Raw genomic sequence first — 7,975 nt, forward strand, 5'->3', positions numbered from 1 at the left:
GGGTGGTATAGGTCTGTGGAGAACTCCTATCTGTAATGGTGTGGGTGGTATAGGTCTGTGGAGAACTATCTGTAATGGTGTGGGTGGTATAGGTCTGTGGGAGAACTCCTATCTGTAATGGTGTGGGTGGCCAGTTCTTCTCCAGCTGTTATCACAGGAGAACAATGCAACGATGATGTTCCACTCTACAGGTAATTGGTTCTAACCCCCTCTCTGTTCCGCTCTATAGGTCATTGGTTCTAACCCCTCTCTGTTCCACTCTATAGGTCATTGGTTCTAACCCCCTCTCTGTTCCACTCTATAGGTCATTGGTTTATAACCCCCTCTCTGTTCCACTCTATAGGTCATTGGTTCTAACCCCCTCTCTGTTCCACTCTATAGGTCATTGGTTCTAACCCCTCTCTGTTCCACTCTATAGGTCATTGGTTCTAACCCCCTCTCTGTTCCACTCTATAGGTCATTGGTTCTAACCCCCTCTCTGTTCCACCCTATAGGTCATTGGTTCTAACCCCCTCTTTGTTCTACCCTATAGGTAATTGGTTCTAACCCCATCTGTTTCCACCCCCGGGTCCCTGCTGTCAGTCAGCTTCTTATAATCACTTCTCTGTTCCATAATATAGGCCAGTGGTTCCACCCTTCTGATATTTCCCTGTTGTCTGAATCGCCCCTTCCTCTCCCCTCCTCCCCTCTGCTGGTGTAAAGGAGCTCCATGGTCAGGTTGTTAAAGGTCTATATTTGGGTCAGATGGTTTCTAGTGGTGCCTGTATCAACATCGTATAGCTGTATAATCCTACTGGAGTTGGAGAATCTATGAAACTCCTTCTTAAATATAACCTCTGGTTTAAACCCTCATTCCTTACTTTGTCTGCCTGTCAATCCCCCTCCCTGCATCAAAGCTTTAGTAACTTTGTTAACTCTGTGTTAGCTGCCTGAGTTGGTCTGGTTTAGCTGTCTCTATGTGGCCTGTGGGATGGAACATTACAATTTGTGTAAATGTTCTGTGATGGTTGTATGGTTGTTCTGTGATGGTTGTATGAATGTTATGAGATGGTTGTATGGATGTTCTGTGATGGTTGTATGGATGTTATGAAAAGGCTGTATAAATGTTAGGAGATGGTTGTATGAATGTTCTGTGATGGTTGTATGGATGTTATGAGGGGCCTCCCGAGTGGCTCAGTGGTCTAAGGCTGTGCCACTAGAGATCCTGGGTTCGAGTCCAGGCTCTATCGCAGCCGGCAGCGACCGGGAGACCCATGAGACGGCGCACAATTGGCCCAGCGTTGTCCAGGTTAGGGGAGGGTTCTTGTCCCATTCCACACTAGCTACTCCTGTGGTGGGCCGGGTGCAATGCATGCTGACACGGTCGCCAGGTGTACGGTGTTTCCTCCGACACATTGGTGCGGCTGGCTTCCGGCTTGAGCGGGCATTGTGTCAAGATGCAGTGCGGCTTGGCTGGGTTGTATTTCGGAGGACGCACGGCTCTCGACCTTCGCCGCGAGTCCGTAAGGGAGTTGCAGCGATGGGACAAGACTGTAACTATCAGTTGGATACCACGCGAGTCCGTAAGGGGGTTGCAGCGATGGGACAAGACTGTAACTATCAGTTGGATACCACGCGAGTCCGTAAGGGGGTTGCAGCAATGGGACAAGACTGTAACTATCAGTTGGATACCACGCGAGTCCGTAAGGGAGTTGCAGCGATAGGACAAGACTGTAACTATCAGTTGGATACCACGCGAGTCCGTAAGGGAGTTGCAGCGATAGGACAAGACTGTAACTATCAGTTGGATACCACGCGAGTCCGTAAGGGGTTGCAGCGATGGGACAAGACTGTAACTATCAGTTGGATACCACGCGAGTCCGTAAGGGAGTTGCAGCCATGGGACAAGACTGTAACTATCAGTTGGATACCACGCGAGTCCGTAAGGGAGTTGCAGCGATGGGACAAGACTGTAACTATCAGTTGGATACCACGCGAGTCCGTAAGGGAGTTGCAGCGATAGGACAAGACTGTAACTATCAGTTGGATACCACGCGAGTCCGTAAGGGAGTTGCAGCGATAGGACAAGACTGTAACTATCAGTTGGATACCACGCGAGTCCGTAAGGGGGTTGCAGCAATGGGACAAGACTGTAACTATCAGTTGGATACCACGCGAGTCCGTAAGGGGGTTGCAGCGATGGGACAAGACTGTAACTATCAGTTGGATACCACGGGGAGAAAAAGGGGTAAAAGTCTAAGTAAATTATGTTCTGTGATGGTTGTATGGAGGTTCTGTGACGGTTGTGTGGAGGTTCCTCCCAATACATTGAGGTTGACAGGTCTTCTCAGTGTTCTCTGACCCTGAGGTAGTGTTAGGGGTCAGGGTTAGGTAGGGTTACCGAGGTAGTGTTAGGGGTCAGGGTTAGGTAGGGTTAGTGAGGTAGGGTTAGGGGTCAGGGTTAGGTAGGGTTACTGAGGTAGTGTTAGGGGTCAGGTAGGGTTAGTGAGGTAGTGTTAGGGATCAGGGTTCGGTAGGGTTAATGAGGTAGGGTTAGGGGTCAGGGTTATGTAGGGTTAGTGAGGTAGGGTTAGAGGTCTGGGTTAGGTAGGGTTAGTGAGGTAGGGTTAGGGGTCTGGGTTGTTTGTTTGGTAGGGTTAGTTTGATAGACAGGTGTCAGATTTAGTGTCTGAGCCTGAACCAACTGGCCTCTAAACTCTAACCTCTGACCTGGAAGTCTTATGAATAGCTCTCTGGCATTGCTGTCTGACCTCGTACCCGACAGGAAGTCTGAGGTCTTACGCAACACACAACTCTGTCCTCCAGACTTACAAATGACATCAATGCATGATTTAGGTAAAAGCCCACCCGACAGAGAGTGATCTGAAGCTGGGATTAGCCTGTCGTAAAGCATCTTACAGGGTATCTTAGGGGTTTCAATCCTAGCTCTGCACATATGAACATATCCTTAGGCAGCTTTCCACTCCCTAAGACACCATGTCATTAGCTATGGCACAGTCTGATGTGAGCCTGATACCTGCTACCTACCTGCTAACCTGCCTCAACACCTCAACCTACCTGCTGCTTGCCCTCGACATCACAGAGCTCTATCAGGTTTTACTGGGTTCACTCGGGTTCTACTAGATTCTACCAGGTTCTGAGGTTCTACCAGGTTTTACCAGGGTCTATCATACTGTTCCACTGTTCTCAGGGCGGGGTATCACCAAACATAGAGGTGAGCATTCACCAGGGTTAGAAGTTGGCTTTAGGCTTAGAGAGTGGAGGTGGCTTTAGGCTTAGAGAGTGGAGGTGGCTTTAGGCTTAGAGAGTGGAGGTGGCTTTAGGCTTAGAGAGTGGAGGTGGCTTTAGGCTTAGAGAGTGGAGGTGGCTTTAGGCTTAGAGAGTGGAGGTGGCTTTAGGCTTAGAGAGTGGAGGTGGCTTTAGGCTTAGAGAGTGGAGGTGGCTTTAGGCTTAGAGAGTGGAGGTGGCTTTAGGCTTAGAGAGTGGAGGTGGCTTTAGGCTTAGAGAGTGGAGGTGGCTTTAGGCTTAGAGAGTGGAGGTGGCTTTAGGCTTAGAGAGTGGAGGTGGCTTTAGGATTAGACGTTGGGTTTCGGGTTAGAGACGGTCAGACAGGACCAGATTAACAGGGAGAGGAGGGGGCTGAGAGGCTTTGGTCCTGATAACATTAGCGGAACATGACCTAATGAGGCCAGACAGACCTGCTCCATGTACTCTATACATACTGCCCAGCCTCCCTACAGCCACAGCTCTTCCAGGCCAGAGGCCTGGTACCAAAGTACCATATCAGACCTCATGTATTGAGCCTGGATGATACAGCAAAACCTTTAGTTACTACATCATGGAAAACCCAAACATGTCTGGTCTGTCGTATGTCAGCAGGTCTGTCAAATACCCGTACATGTTCGTGGTTTGTACATACATCCAGACAGTGGTTTGTCCATACATCCATACAGTACATATTTAGTCCACAATAACATTTGGACCAGATTTCTGTTTTCAACAGTCAGAGCAGTGATGTCGTAGAATGAGCTGAATGACAGTGTAGATCCCCTACTCCACACCTGGTGATGTCATATCCCCTAGTGATCTTCTTTTTCATCTGCTGCCCTAGGTATATCAACAAGGCACGTTGTCTCTTCATACTAGGCTGTACTGTCCAGCCCCATGGTAGTCTCTCCACACTAGGCTGTACTGTCCAGCCCAATGGTAGAGTCTCTCCATGCTAGGCTGTACTGTCCAGCCCAATGGTAGAGTCTCTCCATGCTAGGCTGTACTGTCCAGCACAATGGTAGAGTCTATCCATGCTAGAATGTACTGTCCAGCCCAATGGTAGAGTCTCTCCACAATAGGCTGTACTGTCCAGCCCAATGGTAGAGTCTCTCCATGCTAGGCTGTACTGTCCAGCCCCATGGTAGAGTCTCTCCATGCTAGGCTGTACTGTCCAGATCCATGGTCTGAGTCTGAAGATGCTAGGCTGTACTGTCCAGCCCCATGGTAGAGTCTCTCCATGCTAGGCTGTACTGTCCAGCACAATGGTACAGTCTCTCCATGCTAGGCTGTACTGTCCAGATCCATGGTCTGAGTCTGAAGATGCTAGGCTGTACTGTCCAGCCCAATGGTAGAGTCTCTCCATGCTAGGCTGTACTGTCCAGCCCAATGGTAGAGTCTCTCCATGCTAGGCTGTACTGTCCAGCGCAATGGTAGAGTCTCTCCATGCTAGGCTGTACTGTCCAGCCCATGGTAGAGTCTCTCCACACTAGGCTGTACTGTCCAGCCCATGGTAGAGTCTCTCCATGCTAGGCTGTACTGTCCAGCCCCATGGTAGAGTCTCTCCATGCTAGGCTGTACTGTCCAGCCCCGTGGTAGAGTCTCTCCATGCTAGGCTGTACTGTCCAGCCCCATGGTAGAGTCTCTCCATGCTAGGCTGTACTGTCCAGCCCAATGGTAGAGTCTCTCCATGCTAGGATGTACTGTCCAGCCCAATGGTAGAGTCTCTCCACACTAGGCTGTACTGTCCAGCCCAATGGTAGAGTCTCTCCATGCTAGGCTGTACTGTCCAGCCCAATGGTAGAGTCTCTCCACACTAGGCTGTACTGTCCAGCCCCATGGTAGAGTCTCTCCATGCTAGGCTGTACTGTCCAGCTCCATGGTCTGAGTCTGAAGATGCTAGGCTGTGTGGTGGCTGTGGAGCCGCATGTTAGGAGTTCTTGGTTTATTTTTTAATTTATTTTTTCCTTTGATGATGACTTCAATAAATAACAAATATATTTATATATCATATATAGCCATGTAGAAACTACATGTATTTCACATAACTTAAATAATAATTTATATGTACAGCCCCCCTTCACAATAAGGAAATATATTCCATAATGTCTATGGTCGGGTTGTGTGTTTACGTCCTGCGGTGTTTCCGTGACAACGCACAGACACAGGAAGTGTCTATCCGTATCCAGCGCCAGCCCACAGAGGTCCGGTCCTGCGTCAGAGCTCTGACGTACGTCTGAGAGGTCTTACACTGCGAGTTCCAGTGTTTGTCATCGATGCCGCGACAGCCGCTCTTAAAAGGTTTGGCAGTCCGACACTTGGTCTCATAGAAGTACTGCTTAACAAAGTTGCTTTCGGCGGTTCCCATCTTTATCTGATCCAGGACGGTGACCTGACGACCCCTGATGTCCACCGCATTCGTCTTGTCTGTCACCCACTGTGATTGGCTGTCACAGACGGAGTACTCCCCGCGGTAACTCTTGTGTTCTGCGTATCTCTTCCTGCGGGTCTTGTTGGTTCTGTCAGAGCTGCCCACGTAGTCATCTATAGAGTAGAGCGGAGGAGGCTGCAGGGGCGCCCGCTCACTCAGCAGGACCCGGGAGAGTTGTAGTGTTTCTGCTGCTCCAGCAGGTCAGACGACCTGGGCTGGTACAGCGAGCTGCGCCTCTCCAGGAATCTACTGTCGTCCAGAGGGGTGTCAATGGCGAGCAGGCCCAACGGTGGCAATGTGTCCTGGGCCTGCCTGTCCTGGCCCTCACCCTGCCTCCCCCGGCCGCGGGTCAGGTCCGCTTGCAGCAGCTGGATGATGAGGGAGTTGATGGGGTCCTGGGTGGGCGGGGGCTGCTGGCGCTCCATGTGCGTTGCCTGGATACCGTAGAGGTACGCTAGGAACAACACATACAGCAACATGGACATCACTAGATTCACCTGTAAGATCTGTGGAGTAGAGGAGACAGGATATCAGTTATTAATCACCTATCATCAATAATTACACCACTAGATTCACCTGTAAGATCTGTGGAGTAGAGAAGACAGAATAGCAGTTATTAATCACCTATAATCAATAATCACACCACTTGATTCAGTTACTGATTCAGTTACTAATTCAGATCAGTTATAATTTATTAATCACCTGAAGCATTATCAACATTTTATATTCTGAATCTAGAATCATGCCAAAATGCTAATAGAATTAGTCCTGGAGCATTATGAATGTTGTTTTATGTCCTGAATCTAGAATCATGTCAAAATGCTAATAGAATTAGTCCTGGAGCATTATGAATGTTGTTTTATGTTCTGAATCTAGAATCATGCCAAAATGCTAATAGAATTAGTCCTGGAACATTATGAATGTTGTTTTATATTCTGAATCTAGAATCATGCCAAAATGCTAATAGAATTAGTCCTGGAGCATTATGAATGTTGTTTTATATTCTGAATCTAGAATCATGCCAAAATGCTAATAGAATTAGTCCTGGAACATTATGAATGTTGTTTTATGTTCTGAATCTAGAATCATGCCAAAATGCTAATAGAATTAGTCCTGGAGCATTATGAATGTTGTTTTATGTTCTGAATCAAGAATCATGCCAAAATGCTAATAGAATTAGTCCTGGAGCATTATGGATGTTGTTTTATGTTCTGAATCTAGAATCATGCCAAAATGCTAATAGAATTAGTCCTGGAGCATTATGAATGTTGTTTTATGTTCTGAATCTAGAATCATGCCAAAATGCTAATAGAATTAGTCCTGGAGCATTATGAATGTTGTTTTATGTTCTGAATCTAGAATCATGCCAAAATGCTAATAGAATTAGTCCTGGAACATTATGAATGTTGTTTTATGTTCTGAATCTAGAATCATGCCAAAATGCTAATAGAATTAGTCCTGGAGCATTATGAATGTTGTTTTATGTTCTGAATCTAGAATCATGCCAAAATGCTAATAGAATTAGTCCTGGAACATTATGAATGTTGTTTTATGTCCTGAATCTAGAATCATGCCAAAATGCTAATAGAATTAGTCCTGGAGCATTATGAATGTTGTTTTATGTTCTGAATCTAGAATCATGCCAAAATGCTAATAGAATTAGTCCTGGAACATTATGAATGTTGTTTTATGTTCTGAATCTAGAATCATGCCAAAATGCTAATAGAATTAGTCCTGGAGCATTATGAATGTTGTTTTATGTTCTGAATCTAGAATCATGCCAAAATGCTAATAGAATTAGTCCTGGAACATTATGAATGTTGTTTTATGTTCTGAATCTAGAATCATGCCAAAATGCTAATAGAATTAGTCCTGGAGCATTATGAATGTTGTTTTATATTCTGAATCTAGAATCATGCCAAAATGCTAATAGAATTAGTCCTGGAACATTATGAATGTTGTTTTATGTTCTGAATCTAGAATCATGCCAAAATGCTAATAGAATTAGTCCTGGAACATTATGAATGTTGTTTTATGTTCTGAATCTAGAATCATGCCAAAATGCTAATAGAATTAGTCCTGGAACATTATGAATGTTGTTTTATGTTCTGAATCTAGAATCATGCCAAAATGCTAATGGGATTAGTCCTGGAACATTATGAATGTTGTTTTATATTCTGAATCTAGAATCATGCCAAAATGCTAATGAGATTAGTCCTGGAACATTATGAATGTTGTTTTATATTCTGAATCTAGAATCATGCCAAAATGCTAATA

General features: G+C 46.0%; 1 pseudogene; it reads right to left on the reverse strand.

Annotated features, from left to right (window-relative positions):
• Window positions 1-319: 319 nt before the first annotated feature.
• On the reverse strand, window positions 320-6,618 carry LOC121845507 (annotated as a pseudogene).
• Between the last annotated feature and the right edge of the window lie 1,357 nt (window positions 6,619-7,975).

Source organism: Oncorhynchus tshawytscha, unplaced genomic scaffold, assembly GCF_018296145.1.
Source record: "Oncorhynchus tshawytscha isolate Ot180627B unplaced genomic scaffold, Otsh_v2.0 Un_scaffold_6975_pilon_pilon, whole genome shotgun sequence".
In the NCBI taxonomy this organism is placed as follows: Eukaryota; Metazoa; Chordata; class Actinopteri; order Salmoniformes; family Salmonidae; genus Oncorhynchus; species Oncorhynchus tshawytscha.